The sequence below is a fragment of the Zeugodacus cucurbitae genome, chromosome 2 (assembly GCF_028554725.1).
Source record: "Zeugodacus cucurbitae isolate PBARC_wt_2022May chromosome 2, idZeuCucr1.2, whole genome shotgun sequence".
Lineage (NCBI taxonomy): Eukaryota > Metazoa > Arthropoda > Insecta > Diptera > Tephritidae > Zeugodacus > Zeugodacus cucurbitae.
Genome location: NC_071667.1, coordinates 21,778,321 through 21,798,843, shown reverse-complemented (window position 1 = coordinate 21,798,843; position 20,523 = coordinate 21,778,321).

Sequence of the window (20,523 nt, the reverse complement as noted above, 5' to 3'; positions counted from 1 at the left end):
TTATAATTTTATGTCGAGTATGCGGCGAGTTATTCTTCTTCTTCTGCTACTACATAGCCCACACATACTTTCGATTGAAATCGTTTCGTTCGACAAGAGTGACGGTGCATAGATTTCCAAAGCTGCTGGCAGGTGGCTGAAAGACAAGCTAAGCAAATATAAATCACAATTCTGTGGGAAATGATCAAAAAGAGTTTGCAGAGCAATTATATTAAATTGATTTCAGTTTGAGTAAATTTATGCCAGCGTTTATTTCCTTCATACATAAATATGGAAATACTTAGTTGTTTGTTTGTGTTTATGGCAGAAATTTTGATTTCGCCGCAAAAGTGAAAACTCAAATTTGGTTTGCTAAATAGGTCTTTTATTGCCTCAATTCTGCTTATTTTGATATGATTCCTGGGGAAACTATAAAGTTATGATTTGGGTAATTTAGCATACTATTATATCAGGAATTGTAAGACAATTAGAGGTAGTGGAATTCAAACTTGAAAATTTTTGGAAAAAAATTAAAAAATAACGAGAGAATGAGGTTTATAATTACAGAATGAGTTACCGAAGAGAGCTTTCCGATAGAGGCTTGCTTTTTATTATATTTTAATTTGCATACTTTTCGGAGCCAGAAATGAAAAATGACATGCACAAAAAATCTAATTAATATCTTCTAACATGTTTATTTCTGATAAATTAAAAAACACATTTCCTCTTTATCAGAATGTATTTATATTTAATATGCGTTAAAATGCTTTATTCATTAATATTGTGGTGGTAAATGGTGGTCAGTTAGTGCATACCGTAAGCGCTCTCGAAAACCAATATGCAGCACTCTTATCTACTGCAATTTTCAACCATTAGCATAAAATTCTGAATTATTATTTTAATACTAAAAATTTAATGCAATTCACCAATCGCATAAAATAATGAAAGGTCAAACTAGCAGCACTTACGTTAATTATTTCTACTGTTGCACATGCACAACTGCATAAATAGTTGCCAGTGGCCCAAATTTGTTATGCAGCAACGCAAATCTACATTGTTGCCATAATGCAAATTGGTATTTAACAAATAATTCGGCTTAATGAAGCAATATTTCGGTTTTAATAAAATTTAACCATTCAAATAATTTATGGCTGTTTATGCAACAAATATCACTCATACGCCATGTACGCCGCCCACATCCACCAACACACACTTATCACAAATTAATGCAAACACGACTAATGAATGTGTGCCTCGAATTTATGAATTCCAAAATTTACTACAACCGCAAATCACATTGCTCTGACGGCATTGTTGTCTATTAACAATACTTTTGTTGTAATGACTGTCAGCGCAAACATACATATGTATATACATGCATACATAAATGAATGTGAAATATTCGGCATATGTAGATGATATTATACGGTACGCGTATATTTTTGGTATTAATCTCAAGATTTTATATAAATTGAAGAATATTATTATTATTTAATAGCAATTATTAGGTTGGCTCTTTGAATTTCGCGACTATGTATAAAGCGCTACAGAGCTCAAAGCGCTACATTTCAAAGATGTATAGTATTATCTGGCAATACTATACATCTTTGAAATGTCTTGACATAACCTACAAAACGTCGCTATGCATGATTAGTTTGGATATTGCGTTCAACAGTTATATACGTGTAAACATGGAGTTCACTAACGCCGAAATTCGCGCTATTTTAAAGTTTTCCTTCGTTAAAGGCAAATCCGCGAGAGAAACGTTCCGTGAGATTAATGGTGTTTTGGGGGATGGTACTCTATCACTTCGAACTGCGGAGGAATGGTTTAGAATGATTCAGACAACGACACCATGGATAAGCCAGCCGGCGGAAGACCTGTGACGATGAATACCGATCAAATCATGGAAAACATCGAGTTAGACCGGCATGTGGCATCTGATGACATTGCCCAGGAGATGGGAGTTAGTCACCAAACCATTTTAAACCATCTGCAGATGGCTGGATACACAAAAAAGTTTGATGATTGGTTGCCGCATGATTATCGCATCCAACATATAGTCCGGACTTTGCGCCTGTCCATGACGAACACCCTTGGTGGTGTAAAGTTGAACTCAAAAGTGGTTTGGGAAAAGTGGCTTTCCGAGTTCTTCGCAAATAAGGAGGGGGGCTTCTACGAGGGGGGTATTATAACATTACCGTCTGGAAGGAAACAGATTATCGAACGAAGCGGCGCGTATTTGAACCAAATCCGATCACTGTAACACTTTTTATGAAGCATTGAACAAAGAGCAAAAAAGCGAAGTTGGAGATATTTGCCAACCTAATATATATATTAGATATGTTTCATCCGATTTTTTGGTTTGGTCCCCATGTATAATGGATTATAGTGTCCTCATATGCATTTTATGTTTTATACTCTCGCAACATGCTACACAAAGAATATAATAGTTTTGTTCACATAACGGTTGTTTGTGTCACCCAATACTAAAAGAGTTAGATATTTTTTATCTTTATATATAATATAAATCAAAATGGGGGGCATATTTGAAAACAAGTTTTTGGAAGTCTCCCAAACTACCAAAACTATATAAACCAATCTTACTTTAGCATCCTGTCATGAAACAATGAAGACCACGACCAGCCAATACTACTAAAAGTGCGTTAACACACTAACGAAAAACATCAGAAACACTAAACTTCATAGAAAAGATGGTGCAGAAGATATGAACTAAGATTGGTATTAAAATTGGACAATGGAGGTGGCATCGCCCACTTTTGTGCAAAAGTTATATCTCAAGAACCATTCGACCAATTTCAACCAGAATTGGTACGTATAATTATCTTGATATTTTGATAATACAGTTCGAAAATGGATGACAACGGTTAACAACCACGCCTACATCCTCCCATATCACATAATTTTGAATTTAATCTGATTCGTTCACTTTACACTATATGAATCAAGAACCAATGAAGATATAGGAAAATTTTGTGCAAATACTACATTGAAGGTGTGGTATCACTTGTAGGAAAATTGTCAAAATCGGACTATAACTTTTCAAGACCCCGGATACCGAACATGAAGAACTCAGTGCCTAAGGGTAATTTTTCATCGAAAATATCGGTAAATTTCTCTGATATTTTAATTTAATTCAAAGGGGTTCTTTTCTTCTAATAGTGTGTCTCTGTACCAAAAGTGGTTAAACCCCCGTAGCTCCCATATACCTAATAATAGTTTTTTCTAAAATTTGGTGGGCTTTATACCGCATATATCCTTAAAAAAATAACATCAATAAATTATGAGAGTACAAAATGTTCGGTTGAACCCCCTGTTTTACACGATTTTGATTTAACCGTACCGTGTAAAAAAAGGTTTTACTGGTTGTGAGTTATATTAGAAGCAAAGCATTACATTTTAAAGTAGTTTTGGTAGACGAATAAAAATGTTGAAGGTAAATAAATTATGCTTTCTTATTTTCAAAATTGTTTTTTGTTGCTTTTAGTGCTAAAAATATTTTGCATGTTGGACGTTTTATTGTAGGTACTTCAACCATTTTAATTAAATTTATATGGTCATAATTTCATCGTCGAAAATAATAATTTTATATATTACCTGTTTTACGGCCGCAATGGTAATTAATAACTATTTTCAATAAATTTTAATGTATATGTTTTTAAATTTAATTTTCAATCGGTAAAAATTACAATTTTATATCAACGAAGGCTTAGAATTTATTAACAATAAAATAAAAACATATGAAAAAAATTTACCTTTTTATTATTTGATTTATGGTTTTTTTATGTTTAGTTTTTATATATTTTCACTTGTTTTTTTTTTTCAAATATAATTAACTTGAATTTCAGATATCTTAATTTCACAACACTACACACACATTACATTCATAAAATGTATTAGTTTTTAGTTAAAACAGTTAATTTTTTCTTAAACAAAATATGTATGATATTTATATATTTTGGAATTTTTTATTTTCTCTTAAAGTTGTTTTGCGTTATTATTAAATCCTTTCAAATGTTTTCACTGCAAATTAATTTATTGTGAAACCCCTGTATACCCTACTGCTTCAACCAAAGCAGAAAAATCGTTCAAATCAAATTCATATATATTTTTACAAACACTTTATCATTTATCATGCACTATTTTATTTGCGCTTTCATTTGGCTTCTCATTTCCTGTCAACACTTTCACTTCCTGTCGAAAACATACGCTGTAATTTTAGCTTCCGCTTTGAGCGTTTTCAATGCACAGCAACTATTGATAATTCGCAAATTTTTTTAAGTATTTTTCAACTTTTTTGCTCATACATAAATAAATAAATATATTTTATAATATTTATTAATATTTTTGCATAAAGCACCTCACATTAATTTCTCAATATAAATTTAACTCTGACAACTCTAACTAGTCGGCACGCGACTTCGCCATCAGACACTTCCGTTCAAACTGTGCTCCACGGAACGAATGCAGCAGCGCTCAGGTCTTCAGCGGCTCCAAAGGTATAAACAATATGTTCATTCACTTTACACTGTTAATATCCGTGTGTCCCGTCTGTCCATATGTATTGCCGCCTGGAAGGTAGCCTTCCAGTGAGATGTTCGCAAAACTGTTGTTTTTGTCTGTGAGAGCGGGCGCCACAACGGCTGATAAGAACTGAAATGTCAAAAGCGGCGACGTAGTTACTTGTAATGTAGAACATAAACACCAGAACAGCTGATTGCATCTTCTATGGCGGCTTCTATGAATGGAGAAAGCAAGTGAGTGTTGCTGTGTTGGGCAAAAGTAGTGGCAGCGAAAAGTTACTGTACATTTGTACACGATTACTTTGTAACTCTCCGAAACGGATAAGAGGCTTCACTATCTATGGACCCACTTCTTATTTTATAAAAGCCTAGACAATAAGCTTTTAAGTCTAATAGAATTTATCCAGGGCTTGAGGATAATATAGAATATGGATTCAAAATCTTATAATTTAATATAATCAAGGAATAGATGTATTTAGTTATCCGTTTGAAACTTCACATCTCCTTTGTGCATACAAAGAATTTAAATTTTAGAGCCCAGTACTGGCGCTCGTATTGAGCAAAAAGGTGACAGAGCTTTTTAAATTGCATTGGTTATTCATAAAAACTTATAAGAGTACTCAATTTCTGGAAAAACCGATACACTGGTGCACATACCGAAATGTCTATCATTAAAGATTTTATAAGACACTTTCGGGTCATACCAACAGTATAGCTCGTGTTGGTATTAATCGCACTCCGACTTTTTGGGTTCTTAAACTTTGGAAGAAACACCTTTATTTACGAATATTTACTATAACCATCAAAATCTCTCTTCCTCATTAATCACTCTCACTTTCTACTCATTCCACATTACACGAACTTGCACATGCGCTTATCATCCGTCTCTCTTTTGCGGCATTCCAATACAACGAACTGTTGCTTTTCGCCCTGCGGCAGGTCAATCAGCTGCTGACTGCCGCGCCGCATACACTCGTTGGCGGTCACACGTGATTGCGCGAGAAAACCGTAATCGTTTCGTTATTGAAGGTACGAAATGTTTCTAATTAATACGATAATACATTAAACCATTATTGAAGGGTTCGATAGAACTTAAGAACTCATGAAGCATAAAAAGCCTAACAAATTAGCCATCAGTCGTCATCCGTTTTTAGAAATGTCTTCTAACGATCTTGATATTTGTTTCAGTCCGAACTGAATAATACAGAGTATTGTTGGCATGTAAGCAATGAATAACTTTGACTAATCAATTGAGTTGGTCAGGCCTATTTGAAAAGACTCAATTCAATGCAATGCTTGCCACAAATCTTTACACCATAACTACTCTATATTTTTGAGTGTATAGCGTATATGTGCCGAAGATATCATCTACTAGTTCTGCAATCAGATCATTCTATCTACTCATTTCCAAATAAATATTACTATCATGAAACTGAAATTTAAGAATTTAAATGAGAAAAAATGAATGAAAGAAAAATGGCAATTAAAAATAAACTGAACAAGTAAGGAAAGGCTAAGTTCGGGTGCAACCGAACATTTTATACTCTCGCAATTTATTGCCATATCTTTATTAAGAAAACACACAATTTGACCCATACATTCGGCATAAATATATTTCACACATTAACCGATTTATATGCTATTAAGCTCATCGTATTTTTGAAAATCCTATAATTAGGTATTCTCATATTTTCATATATAAGGGAAGTTATGACCCGATTTTAACATATTCTGGTACAGAGACACACTATTAGAAGAAAAATATTTCCATTGAATTATATTAAAAAAACTGAGAGATTTACCGAAATTTTCGGTGAAAAGTTACCAAGGGGCACTGAGTTCTTCATATTCGATATCCGGGGCATTGAAAAGTTATAGTCTGATTTCGACAATTTTTTCACAAGTGATGTCACAGATCATATACAGCATTTGTGTAAAGTTTTATTTCGCTATCTTCATTGGTTCCTTATGCATGTATGTGATTGGCGTTGCAACCGTTTAGCCGGTTATAACCGAATCGACGATAGTGCGCCACCTCTCTCTTTCCTTCGCAGTTCGGCGCCAGTTTGAGATCCCAAGTGTAACCGGGTCGCTCCCCTTGTCCCTCCAACGGAGTGGAGGCCTTCCCCTTCCTCGGCTTCCTCCGGCGGGTACTGCATCGAACACTTTCAGGGCTGGAGTGTTTTCGTCCATTCGGACAACATGACCTAGCCAGCGTAGCCACTGTCTTTTTATTCGCTGAACTATGTCAATGTCGTCGTATAACTCGTACAGCTCATCGTTCTATCGTCTGCGGTATTCGCCGTTGCCAATGTTCTGAGGACCATAAATCTTGCGCAAAATTTTCCTCTCGAAAACTCCTAGTGTCGTCTCATCTGATGTTGACATCGTCCAAGCTTCTGCACCGTAAAGCAGTACGGGAATGATAAGCGACTTGTAGAGCTTGATTTTGGTTCGTCGAGAGAGGACTTTACTGTTCAATTGCCTACTCAGTCCAAAGTAGCACCTGTTGGCAAGAGTGATTCTGCGCTGGATTTCGAGGCTGACATTGTTCGTGTTGTTGATGCTGGTTCCCAGGAATACAAAATTATCTACGACCTCGAAGTTATCACTGTCAACAGTGACTGGGAGCCAAGACGCGAATGCGCCGACTGTTTGCTTGATGACAGGAGATATTTCGTCTTGTCCTCATTCAACTCAAGACCCATTCGCTTCGCCTCCTTATCCATGCGGGAAAAAGCAGAACAAACGGCGCGGTTGTTGCTTCCGATAATATCAATATCATCGGCGTACGCCAGGAGCTGTACACTCTTGTAGAAGATTGTACCTTCTCTATTTAGCTCTGCAGCTCTTATAATTTATTCCAGCATCAGGTTAAAGAAGTCGCACGATAGTGAGTCACCTTGTCTGAAACCTCGTTTGGTATCGAACGGCTGGGAGAGGTCCTTCCCAATTATGACGGAGCTTTTGGTGTTGCTCAACGTCAACTTACACAGCCGTATTAGTTTTGCGGGGATACCAAATTCAGACATCGCGGCATAAAGGCAGCTCCTTTTCGTTGTACTCTCACTGCCATTCAGCGGGTCGGAGAAGTGTTCCCTCCATAATCCCAGTATGCCCTGGACATCGGTTACCAGATTACCACCTTGGTCTCTACATGAGGAAGCTCCGGTCCTTAAACCTTCGTTAAGTCGCTTCATTTTTTCATAAAATTTTCGAGCATTACCTCTGCCTGCCAGCTTCTCAAGCTCTTCGTACTCACGCATTTCGGCCTCTTTCTTTTTTTGTCTGCAGATGCGTCTCGCTTCGCTCTTCAGCTCTCGGTATCTATCCCATCCCGCACGTGTTGTGGTCGTTTGCAACGTTGCGAGGTAGGCAGTCTGTTTTCTCTCCGCTGCGAGACGGCAATCCTCATCGTACCAGCTTGTTTTTAGTCGTTGCCGAAAACCAGTTGTTTCGGCAGCGGTACGCAGTGAGTTTGAGATGCCGTTCCACAGTTCCCTTATACCGAGATGCTGATGAGTGCTCTCAGAGAGCAGGAGTGCAAGTCGAGTAGAGTATTTCTTGGCTGTCTGTTGCGATTGCAGCTTTTCGACGTCGAACCTTCCTTGTGTTTGTTGACGGGCGTTTTTTGCTGCACGGGTCTATATTTGGTCCTCGGAGCGTACGCACGTCTAAAACACAGAAGACATGTCTTCCGTCTATCACAACGTGATCGATTTGGTTGCGCGTGTTTCGATCAGGAGACAGCCAAGTAGCTTGATGTATTTTCTTATGCTGGAATCTGGTACTACAGACGACCATATTTCGGGCTCCAGCGAAGTCGATCAGCCTCAGGCCGTTTGGCGATGTTTCGTCATGGAGGCTGAATTTTCCGACTGTTGTTTTAACCCTGGGGTTAAAATCGCCAAGCACGACTTTTACATCGTGGGGGGGGCAGCGGTCATAGGTGCGTTCTAAGCGCTCATAGAAAGCATCTTTGGTCACATCGTCCTTCTCTTCCGTTGGGGCGTGGGCGCAAATCAGCGATATGTTGAAGAACCTCGCTTTGACGAACCTTTGCAAGACGTTCATCCACCGGATGTCTCAAACGGATGTCTGTTGGCTACCCAGAGGATACTTGGTCTAAAACCGGAAGTCGTGAGCTGCTTGAACCATGTGGAGAAGAATCGTTTCTGGCCACTCCCAAGTGAATGACAATCAAAAACTTTCCTCACTTGCGTGAACTTCTACACATGATCCCATCCTCCTTATATATTTATTATAAAGTGAAGGAATAAAATGAAATTCAAAAATGAGTTATATGGGAAGTTGTCGTGGTTTTGAACCGATTTCGTCCATTTTTCACACGTGTCAATAAAATATTAAGTACCGAATTTCATTGAAATCTGTCGAGTAGTTCCTGAGATATGGTATTTGACCCATAAGTGGGCGATGCCAAGCCTATTTTACATTTTGTAAAAAAATCTCAGTGCAGCTTCCTTCTGTTATTTCTTCTGGTAAATTTAGTGTTTCTGAGGTTTCTCGTTAGTGAGTTAACCCAGTTTTAGTCATTTTCAACCTAACCTTTGTATGGGAGGAGGGCATGGTTATTATCCGATTTCTTTCATTTTTGGACTGTATTAAGAAGTGGCTAAAAAAATGACTGCAAAAAGTTTGGTTTATATAACTCTATTGGTTTCCGAGATATGTACAAAAAACTATTTGGGGGCGGGGCCACGCCCACTTCCCCAACAAAATTACATCCAAATATGCCTCTTCCTAGTGCGATCCTTTATTCCAAATTTTACTTTTATAACTTTATTTATGGCTTAGTTATAACACTTTATAGGTTTTTGGTTTTTGCCATTTTGTGGGCGTGGCAATGGTCCGATTTTGCCCAAAGCAATCTCCTCAGGGTGCCAAGGAATACGTGTTCCAAGTTTCGTTAAGATATCTCAATTTTTACCCAAGTTATCCAGACAGACAGAGATTCGGATTGACTCGTCTCGTCATCCTGATCATTTTGATATATATAACCCTATATCTAACTCGTTTAGTTTTATGACTTACAAACAACCGTTATGTGAACAAAACTATAATACTCTCTTAGCAACTTTTGTTGCGAGAGTATAAAAATCTTTAAACTGTCATATGAGCATTCAGCAGCTTTCAAATGCAATTCAAATTATTATTCGGTAATGCAATTATATAAATAATCATATTTGACTTGTGTTACTTGATATCTAAGTAAGAACAATTTCCAATGAATGCAAAAAATTCTGTGCTGAAATCTGAAACTTTTATGCAATAAATTCACAAAACTTGAATATACGAAATTGTATAAAATTTTTACACAACCTACATCATATTTGACACATTTCAATAAAATACTTGTAAACAAGTTTGTTCCTTTCAATTAATGACTTCGTGGAATTTTGTCTGAAAATTTGTATTTTGTATGTATTTGCCGAGTGGGAATTCGAAAGGCGATTTTACAAATCAGATTTCGGGCAGTCTCCATTAGCGAGAAATGTTGATATGTATGTTGGGTTATGTTGGGAAAATTCACACAAAAGTAAAACAAAATTTAATGAAATAATAAAATCGATATCGTAAAATGCGAGTATTAATAACATTCGAAAATAATAAAATATAATAAAAATTTGAATTTTTTTCTTATTATTCTAGAAAAGTAAATAAGAGGGATAAAATTTTAATTTGATAAAAAAAAACTCACAATTAATTTATAATAATGTTCATGTTCTCCGTGGGGTATTTAGAACGTAGACGATAGATTTTGACCAAAATATCTACGCCATTGAACTTTGAATATACGCCCATACCCGAATTTTGCTCCTCTTCCTTATTTGTTTTGTTATTTTTTTTTAGGTTTTTGCGAATAGCGCCTTAAGCTCGCACTCTTCAACTTCACTTCACAAAAGTCACTCATACGCCATGTACACACACGGCACTTATGCAGTGATTTAGCAAGTCGTGCGCTTTAAATTCCATTTCTTTTTTGGTTTTGTCATATAAATGAATGCAGCAAAATATTTATTAAATTTGCAGCATTTCCAGCTTGCGCCACATGACATTCATATCGACCGCAAACCGCATTGTTGTCTGACCATAATTGTAAATGCGAAAGCAAAATTCATGAATGGCCAAATAGTATGTTTCAATTATTTTGCTTACCAACTGCTGCGCTTTAACTTTACATACCATAATTTATATGCCAAAAAATATATTTATATATACATATTATATAACAAAAAACCGCGCCACAATGCTGTCACCGGAAACGGAAGTAAAAATAAAGCGAAAAAACGAAGCACGTGCATAACCCAACCATTTATTTGGATTTGCGCGTGAGTTGACGTGACCAAAGGTGCCAGCAACTAAACACTAGCATTAGTAACAACAAAAATAAATATTAACGAGCAATAAAAAACATATAATAAGAACAACATAAATCATCAGCGCGTATAATGCAAATGCAAAATGTTTATGAAATATTGTTTGACACGCCGTGTGTGTCGGCTGTAGGTGGCAAATAGCAAAATCAATATGTATCGATTGTGTGCCAATCACATACATACAAACAAGGATATACATAATAACTCATAATTGTGTTTATGTATTAAATTAGTGGCTGGCATTAGACCCACCGCATTATTATCCATCCAATACCAATAAACCTACTTAGCTATGCACAAGTATATACATACTTCTTATTACACTGATATCTAACCGCATTCACATAAATACCGCAAGGACAAGTTCAACGTCATGTAATCGTTAATAATTGACATTGCCATTTTACCGCCGTTACATACCAGGCATATACACGTGTCCTTTAGCATTTGAATAGCAATCGATGTCGATTGCTATGTCTTTGTTTGATATGTTTATAGTTCCGTTATGCTATATTCAATTTAAGAAGCTTGCTGTCTTACCTCTCCGCTCTTTGGCCTCGCTTTAACGTGCCATTTCGAACGCCATTTCTCCACAATTCCGCAAATATTTCATTCATTCCATTCCATAACCATTGATATGCCACTTACTTTTATACACATACACAGGAACATAAAACATAGAGTCATACGAGTGGGTGTTCCATTGTGGCCTCTAATTGCAATTACTGCATTCTCTACGCAATTTTCAGCTATTTCGAGCGATAATCGCCCAACACTCTTATTAAATATCATTATACACACGTATATGTTTACATATTATATATAGACATACATACTTACAAATAATTCCTTAAACACATTTTTTGCGTCGACAATATGATTATGCCATTTACTCAATCATATATGTATTAACATGAGAAACCATATAACCTCTTGGAAAAATTTCATATACGATATCTGTTCAAAAAATAACGGTAATTCTAAAAAATTTAACTTTTAGCCAATGGGATCATAATTTTTGTCCGTTATTTTTTTAAACACACCTCGTATAAAGCCCGTTGGATTCAAGAATTGTTAAAAGAAAGAAGGTTTAAATCAACACTGAATAATAAACACTGAGAAGGTCCATGAATCGAGGATCATAAGTTAAGCGATAACAAATTCTCATCACAATGTCTCTCAGATAAGATAAAGGATTTTCGACCAATAAGATTTAGTTTTTCAAGGTTCAAATTACTAGTAACGGGCCCTTCAGTTTCCAGATGGTTTCAATGGTTGTCAGTAACCCGCTAGGTGAAGTAGATTAATTTCAGTTAGTTTTCGGAAATGGTTTCACCCACGGTTATCATGGCACTTTAACCTAAGAAACACCAGTTCTGGTGATGCCAAAACTCAGCATTTGAATCAAGATATCAGCATGCTAGGACGAATGTGAATGTGACTAATGTCGAAACTAAAGAATTCATCCGATTTGCCACAGCGGTGAAATCCCAGACATTTCCAGCTCAGCCCAATTAGAGTAACGAGACTTCAATAAGACAATTTTGAAAATATGTGAATAAAGCAACTAAGTATACATTATCTCAAGCAGAAATTTTATCTCGATGAGTGAGGTGCATATGGATGAGGATTGATTCTGAACAAATATATGATTCCCATTTCGTAATCTGGTAAAAGAGAAAACGGTTCCAAGAAGATTCTAAAAAAAATCTCACCAATGCCTTATTCTTGAACTACATTTTACTTGAGATAACCAACAGGGACGTTATATAGACAGGAAGTGTAATATCTCAATTATTACTGGTATGTTCAATATTTACTGGGATATAGGTTTTCGAAACAAAGATCTCTCATTCTTTCACATTCTAACATTCATTAGAAATGTTCATCCAAGCAGACGTATTAACTGTTGAGAGATCCCGATCTACATAGGATAATCTTATTTATTAATAATCAGTCAATGTAGTGGCTCAAGATGTAGTATATCTAAAACAAACCCATACCAATATAGGCACAAAAAATTGTACAACTGTTACTTGAATAGTTAAACCTTGATCAGCAATTATGCCAACCACACTTAACAAGAGCCACAACAAAAGTGTATGATCACCTCTTTATTTATAATACGACAATCTTCCTGTAGGCCACAATTTCCTATTAGAATGCTGACTGCTTACGTGTACGAATATATCTGTACTCCAGTAGGGTCCAAACCAGCCTTTATGTACATTTTATTTTCACTTTCTATTTATATTATACATTAAATTCGTTTCTCGTTTCGAAGTCAAGGTCTTTTACATTGATTTCCGCTACAAAATACATATGTTTAGTCCTACTTATATACAAGTATATACACAGTTAAACCATCAAATATTTATGAATTTTCCGCCTCGCTAACGATTCTAGTTGACTGTGTTCCTGCTGCCGGTGGTCAGCTTGTCACTCACAGCCGTTTAACGGACATATACCCCCCAAATTTGATGAGCTACAGGTGTGTTTCTTTCTGCATACATATATAAATAACGGTACATACTCGGTAATAATATTGCGAATAATCCAGTATTGAATTGAACACGGTTGAGCGGTGGCCATGAAATGCGTTTGCCAGTCGCCTTCGACCCGAGAATAATAATTAGAGGTAGAATGGGCTTCACAATAGCCCGTCCTTGTATATAAGTACAAATAGTATAAGTAGGTTAGACAATGCGTGAGCAGAAACCTTATTATATTTTAATTACAGCTATTAGCAGAGTTTAAGGTGTATTTGGGGCGTGTTTTATCAGACTTTAAAGTGATACGTTTACAGAAAGCGAAGTATTTTAACCCATAATTATTGCAACACCTTTCGTCTATATTATACCACGGCTAATGATTTCATTTTCAGATTTGTCAGATTTAAAAGCTAAGACCCTCAACACTCTTATAACCCGGTCTAGACTGAAAGTTATTATAAGATTCAATACCATACCATCGAGATAAATTTTGACTTTGGCCTAACATTATCATTGTACACCATCATGCCTTTTTACTCATCCTCAGCTTTCGTCAGAGCACCTTTCGAATGTTCATAATATATTACATTTGCAATATAAATGTGAACTCCAGAACACAAGCATCTATTGCAATAAAGTCCAGATTCACTTAACTTAAAAATCTGATATAATAAAACAATTTGTACCTTAACCCTTTCATGCTCAATGTTAGCTAACATAGTGTTATGTTAATGTTAGCTTCGCCCATTTTAACTCGGGCATGAGAACCTTAAAACATATCTGTTAAGATTACTCGATCTTCAGAATTCTATAAATATACTATAAAATTTGTATGGCCCCATAATCGCCTTTTACAATTAGAATCAGTAAATCAGTAAACTTAGTTTAAGAGATTAAAACTCAAGGGGAAAATAGCACAAGGAGGTTACGAAAAGCTCACTTCGCTTAAACTTCTACTTTATATCAACCACTAATCTCTTATTGGATGGAAAAGATTCTTCAACTGAGGTATGAGTTAATCCAGTATCTCAGGGTCTACACTAAAGTTTTGATAATTTAACAAAAATAAAATATGTTCATAAAATAATATTTATGAGAAATCTTCGAAAGAAGGTCAAATCAGAAAATCAGAAGAAACACTGATTTTATCGCTCCAAAATAATCCTTATAACCGTTATTCCCCCATTGCAGATTTTAATAACAGGATTTTCTAAATCTTTTTACTTGCAATCCCTAAAAACTCAAGTACATTACAAATTAGTAATAAAATTTAATACTCAAAAAGCCAGTAGCAAGCACTAAGTCAAAGAAATGCGCAATACAAACCAACAACAACAATAATGCTTATATATTTTTTTTCCTTTGTTACGAGCACTTTATGCATTTATGTGGCTTTGGAAAACCGCCGTGTGACCCATTCCGCGTAGCGCTCATATAACGCGAAATTTTGTTTGTCGAAGTTCGTGTCAGCCACACACAAGCACACGCGCACAGAATTGAGCGGTCTGACGACAAAGCTGAATGGCATCCGTCGTCATTGTCGCCGCCTTTGTTTTCCTTTTCTCTGTTTGCACTTTACACTGCACGTGATTTGCATTGCAAATTAAGAGGCCCTTTTTGTTTGCCGGCTTTCGTACAACACCGCGATCCGCTCTTGTCACCACAATTATCCCTTGTCATATATCCTCAATTCGCTGTGCACAATCACAACTGCGTCAGATAACTTCCCGCCACTTTTGTTTGACGCGTTTCTTTGCTCTTGCCTGGCTTTGTTAGTCCGTCGCAGCAGTGTGTACGCGCGGGTGTGTGTGTGGGTGCTTTGGTGAAACTGTCATAAGCAGTGTTCGGTAACCTGTTGCGGAGAAGCGAGCAGCCGACCGTTGACATTTCACGCTGCCGTGCATAAGTGGATTTCATTTAAAGGCTTTAAATGTGCTAATAAATTCAATATTACTTCCGAGAAGTGAATTTTTTACTTAAAAGTACACATACATGAATATTCATTTGTAGGATAAGATAAATTATGCGAAAAAAGGAATATGCAAATACGTGTTTATTATGTTTACAATTGAGTTATGGCCTTCCTGAGCTTTACGTAAAGATTATTGCATTTTAATTTAATTTAAAATCGAAGTTTTAGTTCCTGATGCCAATCCAAAGTACAAGGAAGGGGCATATTGGGATGTAATGTTTTTGCGAATGTGGGCATTGCCCCGCTCCCTATTAAGTTTTTTGTACAAATCTCACAAACTAAAAGCTAAATAAGCCAAACTTTTTAGTGTCATTTCCTTTAGACACTTCCTTATACAGTCTAAAAATGGAGGAAATCGGATTAAAACCAAGCCTACCTCCCATACAAAGGTTATGTTGAAAACTACTAAAAATGCTTCTAATCAATAAGGAAAAACACTTCGCAATCTATAAATTAAGCACCAGTGAAGATATCGGAAAAAATATTTGAAAAAAAAGTATTTCTTGCGTCGCATAGCGTGTACAAAAATAACCGAAATCGAACTAAAACTTGTCAAGGCCCCAAATATCGAACATGAGGACCTCAAAGTTTACGGTTAATTTGTCATTGAAAATATATGTAATTCTCTCAGATATTCTAAAATAATTCAAAGGAGATGTGTTCCTTCCAACAGTGTACGTCAGTGTAGTCCGTATATACCTTTTATTCGGATTTTCAATGTGAGATATTTCAGCAAAATTACGTGAACATAAAATCCTGGATATAATGAAGGGGGATGGGGTCATATGTAGAAGTTCACGTAAGTGAGGAAAGTTTCTGATTGATTCACTTGGGAGTGGCCAGGAACGATTCTTTTGCATATGACTCAAGCAGCTCACGACTTCCGGTTTTAGACAAAGTATCCCCTGGGTAGCTAACAGACATCCGTTTGGAAGCGAGCTAAAGTGAGAAGGCGAAGCCCGCTTCTGCGGTTGTGCGTAGGGCTTGGGACCCACCACATAAAAAAAAGCTCCCCACTGAAAACAAACACAGAGCCTCGGATGAGACACCGCCCTCTTGATGACGACCCCTGCAAACTTTTTAAGGATAATGATTTAAGGGCATGCACCTGGAATGTCCGGACCCTTCATTGGGAAGGTGCCTCTTCCCAGCTGGTTGATGTCCTCATACAACTAAAGGCTGACATCACCGCCGTCCAAGAACTGCGATGGACGGGACAAGGACGGAAGAAGGTGGGTCCTTGTGACATCTACTACAGCGGCCATATAAAGGAGCGCAAATTTGGTGTTGGATTTGTGGTGGGAGAGAGACTACGTCGCCGAGTCCTGGCATTCACGCCGGTGGATGAACGTCTTGCCACAATCCACATCAAAGCGAGGTTCGTCAACATATCGCTGATTGGCGCTCACGCCCCAACGGAAGAGAAGGACGATGTGACCAAAGATGCTTTCTATGAGCGCCTAGAATGCACCTATGAGCGCTGCCCCCGCCACGATGTCAAAATCGTGCTTGGCGATTTTAACGCCAGGGTGGGTAAAGAAGGTGTCTTTGGCACAACAGTCGGAAAATTCAGCCTCCATGACGAAACATCGCCAAACGGCCTGAGGCTGATCGACTTCGCTGGGGCCCGAAATATGGTTGTCTGTAGTACCAGATTCCAGCATAAGAAAATTCATCAAGCAACATGGCTGTCCCATGATCGAAACACGCGCAATCAAATCGATCACGTTGTGATAGACGGAAGACTTGTCTCCAGTGTTTTAGACGTGCGTACGCTCCGAGGACCAAATATTGACTCGGACCATTATCTAGTAGCAGCAAAGATACGCACTCGCCTCTGTGCAGCAAAGAACGCCCGTCAACAAACACAAGGAAGGTTCGACGTCGAAAAGCTGCAATCACAACCGACAGCTGAACGATTTTCTACTCGACTTGCACTCCTGCTCTCTGAGAGCACTCATCAGCATCTCGATATAAGGGAGCTGTGGAACGGCATCTCAAACTCATTGCATACCGCTGCAGCCGAAACAATTGGTCTCCGGCAACACCAAAAAACCAGTTGGTACGATGAGAATTGTCGTTCCGCAGTGGAGAGAAAACAGACTGCCTACCTCGCAACGTTGCAAACGACCACAACACGTTCCGGGTGGGATAGATATCGAGAACTGAAGAGGGAAGCTAGACGCATTTGCAGACGTAAAAAGAAAGAGGCCGAAATGCGTGAGTATGAAAAGCTTGAAAAGCTGGCCGACATGGGTAATGCTCGAAAATTTTATGAAAAGATGAGGCGATTAACAGAAGGTTTCAAGACCGGAGCATTATCATGTAGGGACCGAGAAGGTAATCTGGTAACGGATGTCCAGAGCACACTGGGATTATGGAGGGAACACTTCTCCGACCTGCTCAATTGCAGTGAAAGTACAACACCAGGAGATGGCGAACCCGATTCCCCAATCGATGACGATGGAATAGATGTTCCATTACCCGACCATGAAGAAATTCGAATAGCAATTACCCGCTTGAAGAACAACAAAGCAGCGGGGGCCGATAGATTACCGACAGAGCTATTCAAGTACGGCGGCGAAGAACTGATAAGGTGCTTGCATCAGCTTCTTTGCAGAATATGGTAGATCGGTAGAATGGTAGAATTGTAGATTGTAGAATCGGTCGGTGTTTGTTTTTTAATAGTTGAGTACTTGCGTGTTGCATATACATAGATTCATGCGTACCTCATATAAATGTATGTGTATTGCATGTATGCTTGTTGCATATTAATGCATATATGTTTATGTGTTTATTTATGAATACATATTTATGTTTTATAGCACCACGGCTTTGCTAAGACTTAAAAGAATGCATGTTCAATGAAATTTGAACAGCAATAATAAAGGAATGATTATGTTAAACAACATTGCAGAAAAGCTCGAAGAATTAATTGAAACTATATTCTAAAATATAGTAGTTCATTACAAAATAAGCTTTATTATATTGTGGCAACACTTAACAGTTTAAATGAGTCAGAGACATTCTAATACAACTTAATAGATGTCAGATTACGGATAAAAAGTTCTAAATATCTTTACAGCTTCATTATGTTATTTCAAAAATTATCAATTTTAATGAAAAGTTACATCAATATAGGGAGGCCTGTTTTGACATCAACTCTTAATATCTGAAACTTGAAACCGCAAACATCTTTACAACAATAACCATCATCAGTCAATTCGCTAACTATTCCCTTTTATAGTTTTTTTTTTCATCCCTCCATTTTACTTCTACATTCTAATACAACTTTCTCCACCATTTAATCCAATGTTAATGACGCTGTCGTACTGTGGCACAAGCAGCTGGAAGTACTTTCTCATTGACGTTTAAAATGTCTTAATTAGTTGCTGGCGAAATGAAAGTAATCCAAACCAGTCTCTTCGCTTTTTTTCATATTCATCACAAGCAACAACAAAAAAAATTGATAACTAAATTAATGGACTGTCATTATTAAAACCATAGCAGATTGATTGCTGCAGATATAGATTTTCAATACGATTAAAAGCCGTGAAATTGTGGTTTATTGGCCGCATAAAATTCCATTAAGTCGGATTAATTCGTAAAAATTAATCATTGGAGTGTATGTGGCATGTAAATTTGTATATTTGAATTTTATGCATATACAAATAAATGACAACTTTATTAGCTCAGTACAAATAAGTTGAGGCAGAAGTGGAAATGTATACTTCATTAATTCAATAAATCAATATAACTAAAGTCATTCCATAATAGTATGAAGAGTCAGCAAATTGGAATTGTATGTATGTGATTGGCGTTGCAACCGTTTAGCCGGTTATAGCCGAATCGACGATAGTGCGCCACCTGTCTCTCTCCTTCGCAGCTCGGCGCCAGTTGGAGATCCCAAGTGTAACCAGGTCGCTCTCCACCTGGTCCCTCCAACGGAGTGGAGGCCTTCCCCTTCCTCGGCTTCCTCCGGCGGGTACTGCATCGAACACTTTCAGGGCTGGAGTGTTTTCGTCCATTCGGACAACATGACCTAGCCAGCGTAGCCGCTGTCTTTTTATTCGCTGAACTATGTCAATGTCGTCGTATAACTCGTACAGCTCATCGTTCCATCGTCTGCGGTATTCGCCGTTGCCAATGTTCTGAGGACCATAAATCTTGCGCAAAATTTTCCTCTCGAAAACTCCTAGTGTCGTCTCATCTGATGTTGACATCGTCCAAGCTTCTGCACCGTAAAGCAGGACGGGAATGATAAGCGACTTGTAGAGCTTGATTTTGGTTCGTCGAGAGAGGACTTTACTGTTCAATTGCCTACTCAGTCCAAAGTAGCACCTGTTGGCAAGAGTTATTCTGCGCTGGATTTCGAGGCTGACATTGTTCGTGTTGTTGATGCTGGTTCCCAGGTATACGAAATTATCTACGACCTCGAAGTTATGACTGTCAACAGTGACGTGGGAGCCAAGACGCGAATGCGCCGACTGTTTGTTTGATGACAGGAGATATTTCGTCTTGTCCTCATTCACCTCCAGACCCATTTGCTTCGCCTCCTTATCCATGCGGGAAAAAGCAGAACAAACGGCGCGGTTGTTGCTTCCGATGATATCAATATCATCGGCGTACGCCAGGAGCTGTACACTCTTGTAGAAGATTGTACCTTCTCGGTTTAGCTCTGCAGCTCTTATAATTTTTTCCAGCATCAGGTTAAAGAAGTCGCACGATAGTGAGTCACCTTGTCTGAAACCTCGTTTGGTATCGAACGGCTCGGAGAGGTCCTTCCCAATCATGACGGAGCTTTTGGTGTTGCTCAACGTCAATTTACACATCCGTATTAGTTTTGCGGGGATACCAAATTCAGACATCGCGGCGTAAAGGCAACTCCTTTTCGTGCTGTCGAAAGCAGCTTTAAAATCGACAAAAAGGTGGTGTGTGTCGATCCTCTTTTCTCGGGTCTTTTCCAAGATTTGGCGCATGGTGAATATCTGGTCAGTTGTCGATTTTCCAGGTCTAAAGCCACACTGATAAGGTCCAATCAGTTTGTTGACGGTGGGCTTTAGTCTTTCACACAATACGCTCGATAGAACCTTGTATGCGATATTTAGGAGGCTGATCCCACGGTAATTGGCGCAGAT